Genomic DNA, 19,487 nt, shown 5'->3' on the forward strand with positions numbered 1-19,487 from the left:
GGCTCAGTCTAGCCCCTTAAATCCATCCTTCACAGAATTGCTCAACTGAAGATCCGAGATGCAAATCCGGCCTTATCAGTCCCTGCATAACGCCCTTTGGAAGTGACTCTATGAATGTTCAGTCCACCTGTGTCAAATTGGCCCTGGTGGCCGCCGGGCCTCGGCTCTCCGTCCCTCTCAGCCTCATCTGCAACCACACTCCTGGGCTAGCGAGACCTCCACGTGTGCACACGCCTTCCGTTGTACGGCCGTGCCCTTGATCGTGCAGATGCGCTGAATATCCCTGGAACCCCCTTCACTGACTTCCTGGAAAACTCCTGCCTTTCGGTAAAGATTCTACCCCGGCCTCGCCTGGTCCGGAGACCCTGCGCGATTGCCCCAAGGCGCCTCGGCTGCTCCAAGCTGCGAAGCATCCTGCACGGAAGCGGCCGGCGCTCTCCCCTCCTGCTACACGCGCAGTCCCACGGCCCTCTCGCCCCCGTGACCGTGGCCAAGACCCTGCTCCCCGCCTCTGCGGCCCTGGAGCCGGCGCGGGCCCGGCCTGGAGCAGGGCTCGCACCGCAGCCCAGGAACCGCCCTGGGCGCCCTCCCGCCCCGCGCCGGGTTCCACGCTCCCCGCACACCCCAGGGACCCGGGCGCGGGCGAGCTTGCCCGTGGGCCTGCGCCTCCCGTCACGCACCTGCGAGTCGGGCTAAGGGAACGGGTGCGCAGGACAAGGCAAGGCTGACCGCTGGCCGCGGGTCGGATTCGCCACCGGCGGTTCAGAAGCCCCTTCTCCACGGTCCCCCGGTCATGCCAGTGACCCACGGAGCCAGGGACAGCCAGTCGGAGACGTCACACCGAACCCTGAGGAGGGAGAAGAGCCCCGCAGGCCCGAGGGAAGGGCGCATCCTCTGTGGGCCAGGGGGCAGGGGCGAGGGGCAGTGCAGCCCTGGGGGCCTCTGGGCGCTGTCCCTGAGGCCAGGTGGTGTCCAGGCTCGAGCAAGCAGTCCCTGGGCCAGGCCAGTCCCAAGCCAAGCGCGTCTCAGCTGTCCTCGTGCCCCAGTGTGGCGGCATCTCACTGAGGGCCCTGACGGGTGGGCACAGCCCCTTCCCGGCACACGTCTCCTGGTCACTTGGGACAGCCAGCCCTCCAGTGTCTCCACGGACTTGTCCAGGTGTGAGAGGCCGTTCCTGCCTCTGGGGTCTGAACTTGACCGTCCTCTCTCGGGGCCTGTGGGCGCTCAGCGAGGCTAAAGCCCTAACTCCTGGCCCTTGCCCGGGAAAAGACGAAGGCACCGGCCCGAGGGCCAGGCTCTAGGCCCAGGGCGGCCAGGAGGGAGGCGGCCGTGCCCGGCGGGGCCGCGCCCCTGCGCCGCGGGCTCCCCATCTTCAGAGGAGCAGGTGGCCCTCCACCAAGCCTTTATCCTCAAACACCAGCCTCCCCGAGCTCGCCACCGGCTGGAGGGCAGAACTTTCTAGAGTTCAGCCTCCTCAGCCTGGCGGGAGGGCGCCCCAGCTCCGCCCGGGCGATTCGGACCCGGGACCCCCTCATCAGACGCGGAGGCTGCCGGCCAGGCTGCTCCTGGCCCTCTTTTTGACACATGTGCCCCCGGTGAAGGGGTGGGCACAGGGGCGCGCGGCCCTGGGTCTCTCTGGAGCTCTCAGAAGTTAGAAACAGATTCCTGGCACAGCTCTCATGCCTGTGAAGCAAAAGTTTATGGCTTCTTTATCCTTTTTATTGCCTTTTTTGCCTTTTACCCGTGGCTATCTTGAAAACAGTCTCCGGTTCTTCAGTAGGTGGCAGACCCAATAAAATTTATTTCTTTTTTTTTTTTTTTTTTTTATTTACTTTGTAATAATATTACATTAAAAATATATATATATATGAGGTCCCATTGAACCCTACCTCCCCCACCCCACCTCTCCCCCCCCAGCAACACTCATTCCCATCATCATGACACAGCCATTGCATTTGGCAAGTACATCTCTGGGCACCCCCGCACCCCATGGTCAACGGTTCACACCATGGCCCACACTCTCCCCCATTCCATCCAGTGGGCCCTGTGAGGATTTACAATGTCCGGTGATTGCCCCTGAAGCACCATCCAGGGCAGCTCCATGTCCCAAAGACGCCTCCACCTCTCATCTCTTCCTGCCTTTCCCCATACCCATCAGCCATCATAACACAGGAGAGGGTCAGGTGTTGGTGGAGAGTAAAATGCCGAGAAAATCATATCAAAACATAAAATTTATTTCTAATAGAAGACCAGCCTCGGCAGCAGATGATAATAGCAAGTAGTGGATAGGAGCACAAGCTCTGGATTCAGGCCGCTCCATTCAAATCACAGCTCTTCCACTTTCAGCTCGTCTCCCCAAGCTTCAACTCCTTCAGCTCTAAACCGTGCATTAATATATCCCATCCTACCAACGTGGAAAGGAGGAATGAAGGCTTTCCTAGAATGAAGGCTGCAGTGCTATGCTGCAATGGGAGGTTTCAGTGAGAAACATGGATTAAAATGCAGTGAGTGTGGATGTGCATATATGTATGTGCATATTTAAGTACACACATGTATACGTACATTCCAAACCCTGTCCACTGAGAGGCTCTGGAAGAAGCAATACTCCAGTTGCAGTGAACCCACCTCGCCTCCATGTCTTGATTTCTAAATGTTCGTCTCCTCTAAAAGGAACCAAAGATCCTGAGATAGACAGCTGATTATAAGACAGGGACAGCGAGAGAAGGAAAAAAGCCTGTCTTGTGCCAGAAAGCAAGAAAGTGCTCGAAGAATGATGGTGATATGTCAAAAGGACACAGGAGGGGTAGCCACTTGAAGAGACTTCAACTGGCCAAATCTAAGATGATGTAATCATCTAAATAAATAATTATAACAGTTATGAATTAAACCCATCGACTAAAATAGGAAACTATGAGTGCACATGCATATACATAGACAGACAGATAATGAGAAAGTCTTCCTTGTAATAGAATGCTGACTAATACACGTAGAAAGAATGATGGAATTCCAAAATTCACCACTTAATAGCCATTAGACAATAATTCATAAAAATTAAAAAATTAAAAAATGGATACCAAATCCAGTGAGGAAAAGTGCAATGAGAACCAGAATTTAACATTGTCTGAAAGCACATTCTACATTTCCCCGGTACAGAGTTTAGTGGAAGTCTGGCTTGAACCCTATCTGAAGTTACAAACGGCTTCAGGAAACAGAACGTGTGCAAGGCTGCAGAGAGTGGCCGGATGAAAGGCAATATTTAAGCAGCAGGTTACTTGTAACAATATAAGCTCAATAGGCAGCGAGAACAGGAAGAAATCGGCTTGTGGATGTGACCATGCGCCAGGCATAAAACTGATCATTTTATATATTATTCCTTATTTCTTAAAGATCAGAGAGCATTCTTTCTGGTTTTGGTTTTGGTTTTGGTTGGTTGTTGGTTTGGTTTGGGAGATTTTTATTTTTACATGGAGACGTTTTTTAGATGAGGTCATGAGAATGACAATAATTTCTAAATTTTACTTGAGAACCTATGGTATGACAAGGGAACAGAAAGCTAAAAAAAGAAGAAAAAGAAAAAAAAGACTGTCTCCGGAAAATGTGACACATAGTTAACATTTTTACTACTTTTCTGTGCCTAGTGACCTTGCATTCAAGATCATTTCAGACACTGACTATGAATAAAGCAGGTGAATTGGAAGCATAGAAAAGATTTGACGGAAAGAGAAACTGGAGGTCACCCTGACGTGTGGAAGGTTTTGAGCGGGGAGGAGGCGTGGCATAAAGAAATGTAGTGGGAATGCTCAGCTGTGGTCATGGGGAAATGGGAAGGTTTTCTGTCTAAAACTAAGGGTACGTCTTGGCAGCAACGGACGTTATGATATAAAAGAATCCAATCAGGAACGCATTCAACAAGCGTGTATGCTGTCTACAACCAACCTCCGCCCTCGGCGCACGTTTCTTCCGCAGCGTCCTCGTTTCTCTCGGCCTTGATGGAATTCAAGAGTTAGGGCCTAGCTCCAGACTAGGCTTTGGCTTAAGGTAAAGTGGCTGGTTTGATCTTCTATGCAGACCCCTCAATTCTCTCCACAAAAAGTAAGATGGGCTTAGTCCAACTGTGTCAGTATTCAAAATAAATGGAACTCATATACAGGCATTACTCATTTTATTGTACTTCTGTTTCTTGTGCTTCACAGATATCAAATATTTTACAAATCAGAGGTTTTTAACAACCTCATGGGTGCCACTTGTGCAATCGCCTGTGCTCCCTTCCTATTTCTGTGTCACATTTTGGTCATTCTCGCAATAGTTCAAACATGTTCATCATTACTGTATCTGATGAAATACTGCCTTCGGTTTAGTGTTTACAATTCTTTGCTTTTCTCTTTCTCTGCCTTTTGTTGAATTAAAATGTTCAGGGTTTTGAGGCTTCAGATTGTATTTCTTTTCAGTGTTTTCCCTTAATTATTTTTTAAATAAAAGCTTGAAGTATCTGCACACTCCGTATCTCACAATTCTCCAGGCAAGTAGGCATTTATTAATTTTCTGTTGCTGCATAACAAACGACCACAAGCCTATCGGCTTCAAACAGCCCCTACGTTTACTGTCCGGCAACCTTTATGCTCGGCAGTCGGGCTTGAGGAGCGAGGGCCTCTGCCCGTGGCCCTCCAGGGGCAGGAGAACGAGCCAGCAGCCCTGCTGCCCGCCCACCCGCCCGTGGTCCACCGCACCTGCCTCCACGGATGCCCCACAGGGCTTCTTGGAAGAACCAGGGAGGTGGACAACCAACCGTTTAAAAAAATGTGGGGATACTCCCTCCCCCTGCAGCCTGATAAAAGACTTTGGAGGCAGCAGGTGGACTTGAAAGGGCCCATCATGACCAAGGGACCCTTTGCTGCTGTGCATTTGCTGATACGCCGCAGAAGGGCAGTGTCTTAGCTCCTGGCTGCTATGACAAACAGCACACAATGGGGACCATCCGTCTCACAGGTTCGGGGGTGGAACGTTTGCTCCCTGCTGGGGCTGGAAGCATTCTGCCTAGTGGCCACCCTTGGATTCTCAGCTTTCCTGTTACATGGCAATGGCCTCTCCTTTCTCTTTGGGGTTCTTTTGACTTCTAGCCTCCAATTCCCCATTGCTTTCTCTTTTTATAGGACCTCCAGTGATAAGATTAAGACCCATCCTGATTCCATTGGCCATACCTTAACTAAATAGGCCCTATTTTCAATGGATTCACACCCACAGAAATGAAATTAAGATTAAGAACCTGTTTTTACACCTACCACAGGGGTAAAAGCCCATTGAAACCTACCAGGAGAACAAGTGGTGGTTTATTATACTTTATTACACACACATTTTCAGCATGTGTGGTATATTCACTTGCACTCATAACTCCTCCATGTGGTTTAGCTTAAAACCTGGGAGAGACTTCCAATTTCATCTCCACCATTAAAGGGCTTAGAAATCATCACTCCCATCCTCACAGCAAGAAGTCTGAATAAATTAAAAATAACAATAACTGCTCTTTGACCTGTTAGAGAATTATGTTCACAGAGCAAATTGTCACCCCCAAATCTGTAGAGATAGGAGAATACAGAGAATCACAGCCAGGCTTAGCTGACTTGAAGCAGAGGCCACTGAAGCCATAAACTGGTGGGAACATTTAAATGGTAATTTGACAATTTTGATGACTTGCTGGAGGTTAAGTGTAGACCAGTGGAGAGTGAGGAACCTGTGGAGGTCAAAGCCTTCGGGAAGTCCCCACACATACATAGGTTTTACCTTTAGAAACCCCACCAGCCAAGAAAGAGTCTGTGTTGGCTCTGTTAGAGGGAGGAGAAGAGTGATTGTGAAATGCATTCTCCATAACAAAGCCTGCTCTCTAGGGCAAGAGACTTTACCAGAACATTACCCATCTAAGAGAAAAGGCAATTTACCCAACTGCATCCCCGTTAGCCTTGCTATCTCACTTAAGCAGGAGGCAAAGCTAAAACACTTTTATGAAGGTCACAGCCCAAGGACACAGACCTACTAAAAGACTGAGATTTAATCATTAGATTATAGAGCACTTCCCCTTCCCCACTCCTTACCACCACATCAACAGGGACCCAGTATTACAGTAAATTACAGCTGAAATGAACTATATTTAATAAATAGTTCTTAGAGAAATCCCAAGACAACAAGGGAGACAAAAACAAGGATATCAGAGGAATTCAAAGCCTCTGGCACCTATTGCTACAAAATTAAACACAACTCTATTAGTCAGCCAAAGGGGTGCTGATAAAAAGTACCAGCACTCTGTTTGCTTTTATAAGGGGTATTTTTTTGGGGTAGAAGCTTACAGTCACAAGGCCCTAAACAGTCCAATTCAAGGTACCATAAGAGGTGCTTTTTCACCCAAAGTCACTGGCCACGTGTTGGAGCAAGATGGCAGGCAATGTTTGCGAGGAGTCAGCCTTCCTCTTCCTCCTAAGGCTCCAGGGTCCCAGCCTCTTCTGATCTCAGCTGTAGGCTGGCATAAAGCAGCTCTCTTCCCAGGGCTCATCTCTTTCTGGGCTCAGCTGCTCTGCTCTCTCCACAAGGCCAGCTGTAAACTATCAGGCAAACAACCTGGCTTTCTCCCCAGGGCTTCAGCATCAAAGCTCAACTCTCTGTGTTCTCCTTCTCCATGTGTTTTCTTCTCTGTCTTTGACTGAGCATCTGTTTATATAATCCAGAGGAACAGACCAATTTACAAACACAATCCAATATCTATTTTTGGAGTTCATAAACAATACTAAACTGCCATAACAACCAAACTCCCAGCTAGATTATAATGAAATCACACTCTAAAAGCCTATTTGTCTCAATTCCTATCAGCCAATTCCCAGCACTCAACAAAAAATTAAAGGCATGATTTAAAAGCAAAATACATTGTGAAGAGACAAAGCAAACTCTAGAACCAGACTCAACTATGACAGATTTCGTAATTATCAGACAGGAGATTTAAAATAACTACAATTAATTAGTTATAGACTATAATGGAAAAAATACAAAATGCAAGAACAGGTGGATAATGTAAGTATGAAGATGGAAACTCTGAAAAAGAATTGAAAAGAATTCTGAAAGCCAAAGCACTGTAACAGAAATAAAGAATTACTTGATGGGCTCATCCGTAGATTGGACATAGCTGAAGAAAGATCAGTGACCTTGAATATGTACCAATAGAAACTTCCCCAAAAAATGCAAAGAGGCAGCAGACTTGGCCCAGTGGTTAGGGCATCCATCTACTACATGGAAGGTCCGCGGTTCAAACCCCAGGCCTCCTTGACCCATGTAGAGCTGGCCCATGCGCAGCGCTGATGCGTGCAAGGAGTGCCCTGCCACACAGGGGTGTCCCCCGTGTAGGGGAGCCCCACGCGCAAGGAGTGTGCCCCGTAAGGAGAGCTGCCCAGCACCAAAGAAAGTGCAGCCTGCCCAGGTTGTGCCGCACACACGAGAACTAATACAAGATGATGCAACAAAAAGAAACACAGATTCCTGTGCCGCTGACAACAACAGAAGCGGACAAAGAACATGCAGCAAATAGACACAGAGAACAGACACCTGGGGTGGGGGGTGGAGAGGAGAGAAATAAATAAATAAATAAATCTGTTTTTAAAAATGCAAAGAGGAAAAAGAATGGAAATAAAAACTCACAAATATCCAAAACCTGAAGGACAATTTCAAAATAGATAACACATATATAATTAGAATACCAGAAGGAGAAAAGTAAAACAATCAGAAGACATATCTGAAGAGATAATGACCAAATATTGTCAAAAATTAATGAAAGAAAACAACCAGCAAGATGGTGGCAGAATAAGGAGCTCCTAGAGTCAGTCCTGCTATATGGCAGTTAGGAAACATCTAGAGCTCTCTGGAGCTAGCTGAAGCATCTGTTTGGGGGCTCCAGGAGACCAGAAGAGTATCCTGCAACATCCTTGAAGGAATGGAAGGAGGAGACTGCTCATCTGCAGAGAAGACTCGTAAGTAGAATGCTCCATGCCCTGGAGGTCGGAGCCACCCTCCACTGGAGGCATAAGCCACCTTGGGAGCTGTTCCACAACTGGAATTGGAAGCTCCACTTCCCAAAAACAGGGGAGGGAGAGATGGTTGGGCACCAACTTCAGCTACTGATGAGTAAATTAGAGGGGATAAAATATAATACTAAGAACAGCTAAAGTTTTAAGCTGTCAGAAAGAGGCTGGTAGCCGCCATCTTAACTTTGCCCCCAGCATGAGGGGAAGTGGGGCAGACTGAAAATCACAGTCCTGGTAGGGAGTGGCTTCTTTCCATCCAGGTCACACTGCAGCTCTAGCATAAGCCCCAGCCCCACCTCCAGCAGGGAGGAAGCTGGGGGGACCTGTGCCAGCCTCTCCGGGAAAATACAGGCCACACCATGGAGGCCAGTGATTATCCTACTCTGTTGGCACAAACCACCCCCCAGAGCTGTTCTGTGGCTGGAATTGGCAGCTCCATTTCCCAAAAACAGGAGAGGAGAAGACAGTTGACCAATGACTTCAGCTACTGATTAGTAACTCAGCTGGCTAAATTATAGCCCTAGGAGCACCTAAAGTTTGAATCTGTCTAAGTCAGAAAGAGGCCTGTAGCTGCCATTTTGACTCCACCCCCAGCAAGAGAGCAAGCCAGGCTGACTGAAAATCACAGTGAAGGTAAGGACCTTTTCTTTCTCCCAGATCAGCCTGCAGCCCTAGGCTAGGCTTCAGCCTCACCTCTGGCAGGGAGGAGGCTGGCAGGTCCTGCACCAGCCTATCCAGGTAACTGCACGTAACTTAGGATGGCACAGACTGAATAATCAGAAGTCCACCAGGGCAACTGTGGTCATCTTGGACCTGCACTGCCTAGTTTGCTGCCCATACCTGCAGCTCCATCCCCACCCCAGGCAGGGGAGAAAGGGGCATGAAGCTTCATCAGTCTCTCTGGGTAACCACAGTCTAAGCCTGCACAACTTGGATTATTCCACACAGCTGTGACTCTGTCTGTACCACTGGCAAAAGAGAAAGGTGGGAGAAGCTTCATCAGTCCCTGGTGCAATGAGGGCAGCTTGAGCCTCCACAGCTTACAGCACCAACTACATGCTTGGCTCCTATTGCACAACCAGCCAGGGAGAAAGGGCAGGAAGCCCTAAACTAAAGAGAAAAACTGCACCCAAAATAAATACATCTAGTAAACCAGATGCCAAGACACTAACAAAAAATTATAATCCACACCAAGAAACAGGAAGATACGGCCCAGTTAAAGGAACAAGATAAGCCTCCAGATAATATAAAGGAGTTGAGACAACTAATCATAGATGTTCAAATAAATCTCCTTAATAAATTCAATGAGATGGCTGAGATTAAGGATATTAAGAAGACATTTATATGGCTAAGAGTCTTCATAAAAGAATCAGAAGGTCATCAGAGAGGTCACATTTATGCATGCTTCAGCAGGATCCCAGAGATAGCAAAAACAGATACAATCCCAGGTACTGGTGCTCCTGAGGGCTATGGAGACACACAGTTTCTGTGGTCATGGCAGGTGGCAATGGAGTTCAGTGCCTTGTTAGTGGCCTCTGCTTTGGAGTTTGTGTTCTTGAGTGTGATGGAGTTGGACTCAGATGTGACCTTTTTACACATGCCTCTTATGTCACTTTTGCTGAACGTGTGGTTGGTGCTGGGGTTGGTGTATACTCAGGAAACTTGAATCTTTGAACTTGCCATGTGCCAACTGGGCCCTAAGCTTCAGCAGAGTTGCAACTCCTACTCACCAGTTCATTGGACTTATCCAGGTCAGCTGGCAGGGAGGTGAAGATGGTCAACTACTGCACTGGGGAGCCAAGAGTGCTTACAACCCAAGCAGGAGAATCACATCCATCAACCATGTGGGATCCAAGCCCCCTCTCAATATAGAGGTGGAGTGGATATCACCATCCCAGAGTCCACAGGATGGAAGAATAAAATATAGATTAGAGTGGGAAAAAAAAAGAAGACATTGGGGGAAGCTCAAGTGATAAGGCCTCTGTCTAACATATGGGAGGACCTGGGTTCAATCCCTGGGGCCTCCTGGTGAAAAAAAAGAAGGCAAAGTGTGCCTGTGCAGCAAGCCAGTGCCCGTGTGGCAAGCGAAGTGCCTGCATGGTAAGCCAAGTGCCCATGTGAGTGCCCGTGTGGTGAGCCAGTGACTGCACAGCATGCCAGTAACCACACAGTAAGCTGAGTGCCCATGTGAGTGCCCGTGTGGTGAGCCAGTGACCGCACATCATGCCAGTACCCACACAGTGAGCTGAGTGCCCATGCAAGTGCCCATGTGACAATCAGAATGCATGTACAGTGAGCCACTGCTCATGCAAGTGAGTCACACAGCAAGATGATGATGTGACAAAAGAGAGACGATGGGGAGAGTCAAGGTGAAGCACAGCTAAGACCAAGAACTGAGGTGGCACAATTGATAGAGAACCTCTCTCCACATCAGAGGTACCCAGGATCAAATTCTGGTGAACCCTGGAGAAAAAAGACAAGAAGAGAAGACAAAAAGAGAAATAGATACAGAAGATCACACAGTGAAGAGATACAGATAGCAAAAACAGCAGGGCAAGGAGGGGTAAGGGATAAATAATAATAAAATAAAATAAAAAAGAAGACATTGGATGAGCACAAAGAAGAATTTGAAAGCATACATAGAAAAATAGTAGCTCTTATGGGAATGAAAGGTGCAATAAATGAAATTAAAAATACACTGGAGTGCTCACTTCGGCAGCACATTTACTAATATTGGAACAATACAGAGATTAGCATGGCCCCTGCACAGGGATGACATGCAAATTTGTGAAGCATTCCATATTTTTAACAACTGGTTTATAAGTGGGATTGTGACTGAAAAAGGTAGTCTGGGAAGTAAATATCAATAGAAAGAAAGTTAAAGAATAATCTAGGGACTGAATAACACAGTGAGTCCAGAGGCAGTTGAGAATTGTGGTTAAGGGTTCAAAAGCAAGAGAGTCCTTCTGTGAGCTAGAGCAGATGTACACCACTATTTCAGGGTGATGGGACTATGGAGAAACATGGGAAAACAACATTCAGTGTGACCTGTAGACTGTGTTAACAGCAATACTATAATATTCTTGCATTAATGCCAAGCTATGCTGTGTTGATAATGGAGAAGTATGGAAAAAGTGTGCCAAATGTATGTTATGGACCATGATTGGTGGTAGTAGTCTGATATTATCTCATAATCTGTAATAAATGTTCCGCCAAGGTGTGGAGTTGTATGGGAAATCTACACACCTGTAATTGTTTTGCAAGTTCACAATATCTGTAACAAAAATACATTTTTTTAAAAATAGCATGGGTTGAGGGGAAAATACACCAAATGTAAGATGTTGGTAGTAATATTTTGACAATGCTCTAGCATAGTTTGTAACAAATGTTTCACACCAGTGCAAAGAGTTGGTGGAGTGGTGATGTATGAGACCACTGTGTGATGTTATATATGTTTATTTTATAAGTTTGCGATCTTTACTATACACTTATTGTTTATGTGTGTTCATGTATGAATGATATACTTCAATAAAAATAAAAATTAAAAAATTAAAAAAGAAAGTAAGTGGATAAATAAAGATATAACACACAAATAAACATAAAAAGTACACTGGAATCATATAATAGCAGATCTGAGGAGGCAGAAGTAAGGATTGGGGAGCTTGAAGAAATTGCTCTGAAAGTGAACATACAAAAGAACTGAGGAAGAAAAGAATGGAAATAATTGAACAAGTTCTCAGGGAACTAAACAACTATAAGAGATACCCTATAAGACTGAGAGCTGATTTCTCATCAGAATTCATGGAGGCAAGAAGACAGTGTGTGATTTATTTAAGGTAATGCAAGAGAAAAACTTCCAGCCAATAATCTTATATCCAGCAAGATTGCCTTTCAAAAGTGAGGGTAAATTTAGAATATTCAGATAAACAGAAACTGGGAGAGTTTGTAAGTAAGAGACCAGCTTTGCAGAATATACTAAAGGGTATGCTACAGTCTGAAAAGAAAAGACAGGAAAGAGGCTTGGAAGAGAGTCTAGAAATGAAGATTATATCAGTAAAAGTAACTAGAAGTGTCAAAAGAGTGGTGAAAATAAAATATGACAGATAAAACTCAAATAGTTTTGGAATAAACTTAATCAACAATGTAAAACACTTGTATTCAGAAAACTACAACCTGTTGTTATAAGAAATAAAAAAAGACCTAAATAATTGGAAGAACACTCCATGCTCACAAATTGGAAGACTAAATATCATTAAGATGTCAGTTCTACTCGAATTGATATACAGATTCAATGCAATCCCAATAAAAATTCCACCAGTATTTTTTAAAAATGGAAAACATGATTATCAAATTTATTTGGAAGAGTAGGTGTTCTGAATAGCCAGAAACATCTTAAAAAGGAAAAGCAAAGTTGGAGGACTCTCACTTCCAGACTTTAAATCATATTACCTAGCTGCAGTGGTAAAAAGAGCAGGGTACTGGAATAAAGACAGGCACACAGATCAATGGAACTGAATTGATGGTTCAGAAACAGACCCTCACATCTATGGTCAAGTGATTTTTGACAAGCCTATCAAACTCACCCAGCTTGGGTAGAATAGTACACTCCACATATGGTGCTGAGAAACCTGAATATCCATAGCCAAAAGAAGGAAAGAGGACCCCTATCTCACACCTTATACAAAAATTAACTTAAAATGGATCAAAAAACTAAATATAAAAGCAAGAACCATAAAGCTTCTAGAAGAAAATGAAGGAAAATATCAAGACTTAGTGGTAGGTGGTGGATTCTTAGAACTAAGAGGAGGATTGGGATGGAATACTGATGCTTAATGTATGTAGAAGTTTTAATTAACTTCACTTTCAACATGTGGAAATGTATAACATTGATGGTTACACATTATAGTGAGTAACAGCTCTTTTATAAATGTGAATGTGGCTGAAAAGGGTAGTTTAGGGATGCAAATGCCAATTGAAAGAAAGCTAGAGAATAATCTAGGGACTGAATAAACCCAGAGGTGGATAAGAATTGTGGCTGATGGTACAGATGCAAGAGTGTCCTTTGTGAGCTAGAGCAGATGTACATCACTATTGCAGAGTGGTGTGAATGTGGGGAAGCATGGGAAAAATACAACTGGAGTGATCTGTGGACTGTAGTTAACAGTAATTATGTAATATTCATGCATCTATGCCAAAGATGTACTGTATTGATAATGGTGGAGTGTGGAGAAAGTGGGCCAAGTGTGCACTATGGACTTGGTAATAGTCTGATGATATTATCTCATAATCTGTAGTAAAGTTTCCACCATGGTGTGGTGTGTTGATGGAGGAGCGTTCTATGGAAATTCTGCACATGTGCATGATTGTTCTGTAAGTTTACAACTTCCACCATAAAAATATATTTTAAAAATAATAATAGAGTAGATTGGGGGGAAAATACACCAAATGTAAATACTTTGGTTAGCAGTAATATTTTGAGGATGCTCTTTAATTATGAGTTTAAAATATTTCACAACAATGCAACGTATAGATGGTAGTGTCCAGTGAGGTATGAGAGCCTATATGGTGTTATGTATGTTTGTTTTATTAATATAACTTTACAACTATTACTATACACTTATTATTTATATATGTTTATGTATGAGTGATATACTTCAAAAAAAATTGTTAACTGTTAAATTTCCACACACAAAAATAATAATAATAATAATAATGACAGACACCAAACCATAGATCCAGGAACTCATAGGATAAATAACAGAAAACCTACACCTATGCATTTCATATGCAACTAAGAAAACCAAAAGAGAGAAAATCTTGAGCTAAACCAGAGGAAAAAAATACATCTTATCTATAAGGGAACAAGAATAGGAGTTACAGCAGACTTCTCATCTGAATCCATGAAAGCAGGAAGAGAGTGAAATGAATTTAGAGAGTGGGATGCAATAAATGTTGAAAGAAAAAAAAAGTCACACACCTAGAACTTTGTATCCAGGAAAAATTGTCCTTCAAAAGTGAGGGAGAAATAAAGACTTTTCTCAGAAAAAAACTGAAGGGAAAGTGAATGTGGCCCAAGTGATAAGGCCTCCACCTACCATAGGGGAGGACCCGGGTTCAATCCCTGGAGCCTCCTGGTGAAAAAGAAGAAGATGAAATGTGCCCACGGGGTGAGCCAAGAGCCTGTATGGTGAGCTGAGTGCCCATGTGGGTGCCTGTGCAGTGAGCCAAGGGCTTACACGAGTGCCCACATGGCAAGCCAAGTGCCCACATGGTGAGCCACGTGTCCATGCAGTAAGCCGAGTGCCCGCATAAGTGCCCACGTGGTGAGCCAGGTGCCCACATTAGTGTCCACGTGATGAGCCAGTGCCGCATGGTGAGCTGAGTGCCCACACTAGTGCCCGCATGGCAAGCCGAGTGCCCACACAGTAAGCCAAGTGCCTGCGCAGTAAGGCAAGTGCCTGCACAAGTGCCCACATGGCAAGCTGAGTGTCCACATGAGTGTCCATGCAGCAAGCCAGCGTCCACGTGGTGAGCCAAGTGCCCATGCAGCGAGCTGAGTGCCCGCATAAGTGAGTCACACAGCAAGATGATAATACAACAAAAGAGAGACGAAGGAGAGAGTCAAGGTGAAGTGCAGCAGAGACCGGGAACTGAGGTGGCACAATTGACAGGGAACCTCTCTCCACATCAGAGGTCCCCAGGATCAAATCCTGGTGAATCCTAGAGGAGAAAGACAAGAAGAGAAGACAAAAAAAGAAACAGACACAGAAGATCACACAGCAAATGGACACAGACAACAAAAACAGCAGGGCAGGGGAGGGGAAGGGAAAGAAAAAAAAAAAACAGGACATTCATCACTAGCAGATCTGCCCTGCAAGAAATACATTTTTAAAAAACTCCGTCGGAGAGAAGAAAAGAGCTATAAGGGGTAGTGGATGTACCTCAGTGATTGAGCACCTGCTTCCCAAGTACTAGGTCCCAGGTTCTATCCCCAGTATCTCCTACAAACAAAACAAAATAAAAACCAACTCTCATTGGGGAGCAGATGTAGCTAAGTGGTTGAGCACCTGCTTTTCATGTATGACGTCCCAGGTTCAATCCCCCATACCTTCTAAAAACAAAACAAACAAATAAAAAACAACTCTCGTTGGGGAGCAGATATATCTCAGTGGTTGAGGACCTGTTTCCCATGTACAAGTTCCTGGGTTCAATCCCCAGTACCTCCTAAAAAAAAGAAAAGGATAATAAAGGAATACTATGACCAACTCATGCCCACAACTCTAATAACTTATATGAAATGGACCAATTCCTTGAAAGACACAAACTACCAAAACACAAAAGACTAACCTGATCACCTGAATAGGTGTCTATGTATTAAATACATTGAATCAGCAGTGAATACTGATTACTTCTACCCAAACAATTAAGAAAAAAGTAATATGAATTCTCTACAATCTCTTTTATAAAATAGAAGCAGCACGAATGCTTCCTAACTCAGTCCATAAGACTACCACTACCCAAACACTGGAACCAGATAAAGAAATTTCAAGAAAGGAAAACTACAGACCAATATCTCTCATGCACACAGATGCAAAACTCTTCAATGAATATTATCAAATTGAATCCAACAACGTATAAAGAGAATTATATACCATGGCCAAAACTAATCAATATTCAAATATGTAGAATCGATTAATGTAATCCACCATATTGGCAGGGTAAAGAAGAAAAAAACATGATCATAACAATTGATGCAAAAAAACACATTTGGAAAAATATCCAAAATTCATGATAAAAACTAGCAGTAAACTATGCATAGAGGGGAACATTCTCAATACGATAAAGAACTTACACACACACAAAACCCCTACAACCCACATCACACACAGTATGAGAAACGGGATGCTTTCCCCTTAAGATCAGGAACAAAAACGATGCTCCTTCTCTTCACTTTTATTCAATATCATACTCAAAGTTTTAGCTCCTGCAATAAAAAAGAAAAGGAAATAAAAGCTATAAATACTGGGAAAGAAGAAATAAAACTGTTTCTTTTCAGGTGATGATCTTGTCTCTGTAGAAAATCCCAAAGAATTGACCAAAAAAAAAAAAATGCTAGAACTAATAAGTGAGTATGGCACAGTTGCAGAATAGAAGTTTAATTGTGAAAATACTATTGCTTTCCTATATACCAGATATAAACAATTGATTTTTAAAACTTAAAACACAACAGCATTCACACTAGCACTAAAAAAATGAAATATTTTTGTATAAATCTAACAAAATATGTACAAGATTCATATGTGGAAAACTATAAAATTCTGATGAAAGAAATGAAGAAGTTCTAAATAAATTGAGGGTTATTACATTGTCATGGATAGCAACATGACAATATTAAGATGCCAAACCTTCCCAACTTAATCTATATGATTCCATGTGACCCCAAACAAAATATGAGCAAGTGATTTTGTGGATAACAACAAAATGATTCTAAAGTTTAAATGGAAAAACAAAAGACCCAGAATAACTAACACAAGACTGGAAAACAAAGCTGAAGGGCTGACATGACCTGACTTTTAGACTTATTATAAAGCTACAGTGATCAAACAGTGCGCTGCTGGCAAAAGAACAGACAAGTAGGTCAATAGAACAGAATACAGAACCTAGAAATCAACCTACACAAAAAGAGTCACTAATCTCTCAAAGGAGCAATGGCAATTCAAAGGAGAAAGATTAGTCTTTTCAACAAATGGTGCTGGAATCGCTAGACATCCACATACAAAACTGTGGATTTAGACACAGACTTTACACCTTTCACAAAAAGAAAGAAAGAGAGAGAGAGAGGGAGAGAGAAAACCTCAAAATGGATCTTGGACCTAAATCTAAAATGCAAAGCTATACAACTTCTAGAATATAACAGGAGAAATCTAGGTGACGTTGGGTTTGGTGCTGACTTTTTAGATACAACACCAAAAACATGAACCATGAAATTTTAAAATTGGATAAGTTGGACTTCATTAAAAATTAAAAACTTCTGATCTGTGAAAGACACTGATAAGAGAATGAAAAAACAAGCCACAGACTGGGAGAAAATCTTTACAAAACACATATCTGATAAAGAATTTGCATCCAGGGAAACAGATGTGGCTCAGGCGATTGGGCTCCTGTCGACCATATAGGAGGTCCAGGGTTTGATTCCTGGGGCCTCCTGGTGAAGGTGAGCTGGCCTGCAAGACGAGCTGGCCCATGCAAAGTGCTGGCCCGTGTAGGCATGCTAGCCTGCGCAGGAGTGCTAGCCCGCACAGACAGCTGGCACAGCAAGATGACACAACAAAAAGAGACACAGAGGAGAGACAATAAGAGATGCAGCAGACCAGGGAGTTGAGGAGGCGCAAGAGATTGAATGCCTCTCTCCCACTCCAGGAGGTCCCAGGATCCATTCCTAGTGCTGCCTTAAGAGAGGAGAAGCAGACAAAAGAGCACACAGTGATGGACACAGAGCACAGACAATGAGCTCAAAACAATGGACAGGGGAAAGGGGGAGATAAATAAATAAATCTTTAAAATAAAAAAAAAAGAATTTGTATCCAAAATATACAAAGAACACTTGAAATTCAACAAAAAAAAAACAATTTTTAAAAAAGGGGAAAAGTGCTGAACAGACCACTTTACATAAAGAGTCATGAAAAGGACACTCAACATCATTTGACAGTAGGGAATTACAAATCAAAACCACAATGAGATAACACCACACATCTACTAGAATAACCAAAATCTAAAAACCTAAGAATACCAAATCCTGGCAAAGATGGGGAGGGCCCCGTCAGGGTTCCCCATATAAACATAACTGACAAGACATCTCCATCACCATGAGATTTATTATAAGAATTGGCTCACACGGCCATGGGAAGGGGCAAGTCTGAATTTGATTAGGGAAGCTGTAAATTGGGAACTCCAGTGAAGGTCCTGATGAATTCCCAGGAGAAGTTGAAATAGAACTAGAAATATTTTCTAACTTCTTAAATCATTCGTTCTCTCTTTAAGGCCTTCAACTGATTGGTGAGACTTCTCTCATTGCTGAAGGCCATCTCCTTCATTGGTGTAGATGCAACCAGCCATAGATGCAATCAATTGACTAATGATTTTAACAAAATACTCTCACAGTAACAATCCAGCCAAACAACTGGACCCCATAACTTAGCTAAATTGGCACATGAACTTAACCCTGACAGGGGGCCAAAATGCAAAATGGTGTGCACTCTGTGGAGGGCAGTCTGGCAGTTTCTTACAAAGCTAAACATCAGTATAGCATATGATCCCAGCAATTATGTCCCTAGTGTTTACCCAACTGATTTGAAAATACGTGTCCACTCAAAATCCTGCACATGAATTTTTACAGCAGTTTTATTCGTAACTGCCAAAAACTAGAAGCAACCAAGATGTCCTTCGATAGGTGTATGCATAAAAAACTGTGGTGCATTCCTACACTGCAATATTATCCATGATGAGAAGACGTGAGCTGCCGTGCTGTGAAAGGCAGGAGCAAACCTTAAATGCAAACGAAGGGAAAGCAGTCTGAAAAGGCCACATACTCTCCGATTCCAATTATATGACATTCTGGAAAGGCAAAACTATAGAGACAGCAAAAAGAGCAATAGTTGTCAGGGTTCAGGGGAGTGTTGAATAGGTGAAGCATAGAGACTTTTTAGGACAGTGAAACTACTCTGAGATTGAATGGTGGATACATGACTTCTGGCACTTGTGCACCTTAATACTATAGGATGTTAACAGTAAGGGAAACCAGGTACAGGAACTCTGTACTATCTGCTTGATTTTTCTATAAATCTAAAATTGTTTTTAGAAATAAATTCTGTTTTTAATAAATCAATGGAGCTGATCTTAGAAATTAAGAAAATCTTTAAGGATATAGGTGCTCTGAACAAAGCAATTAATAAGCTTGACTAATTGACAAATATAGAATTCCACATCCAACAATTAATTAGTGAAAACACATTCTTCTCAATAAATACGAAACATTTATAAAAATTTATTATAAATAGATCATAAAGAAAAACTTAATTTCAAAAAACTTAAATTTCTTACAAATTAGAAATCAATAATAAAAATAGGCAATCCCTTTTTATGAGGAAATTAAATATCATGCTAAATAATTGATAGGGTAAAGTAGCAATATATTATTGAAGTGCACAATGCAAAAGGTAAATCATAATGTAAACCACTGACCATGGTTAGTAGCAATGTTTCAGTATTTGTACATCAGTTGTAACAAATGTAACATCCACGTATAAAATGTTAATTAATAGGGGAGAAGAGAAAAGCAGGAGGGACTTGGGTATATGGGAATCCCCTAAAATCTGCATATGACTTTTCTGTAAACTAAAGCTTCTTTGAAGATTAAATGAAAAAAATAAG

The 19,487-nt window shown here is 43.2% G+C and overlaps 1 non-coding gene across 1 annotated transcript; it reads left to right on the forward strand.

Moving 5' to 3' along the window:
• The first annotated feature begins 10,760 nt into the window (after window positions 1-10,760).
• Window positions 10,761-10,864, forward strand: LOC111765679 (U6 spliceosomal RNA). The gene has a single exon (XR_002797959.1). It is a non-coding gene; the product is annotated as a U6 spliceosomal RNA (small nuclear RNA).
• Window positions 10,865-19,487: the final 8,623 nt, after the last annotated feature.

The sequence above is a fragment of the Dasypus novemcinctus genome, chromosome 25 (assembly GCF_030445035.2).
Source record: "Dasypus novemcinctus isolate mDasNov1 chromosome 25, mDasNov1.1.hap2, whole genome shotgun sequence".
In the NCBI taxonomy this organism is placed as follows: domain Eukaryota; kingdom Metazoa; phylum Chordata; class Mammalia; order Cingulata; family Dasypodidae; genus Dasypus; species Dasypus novemcinctus.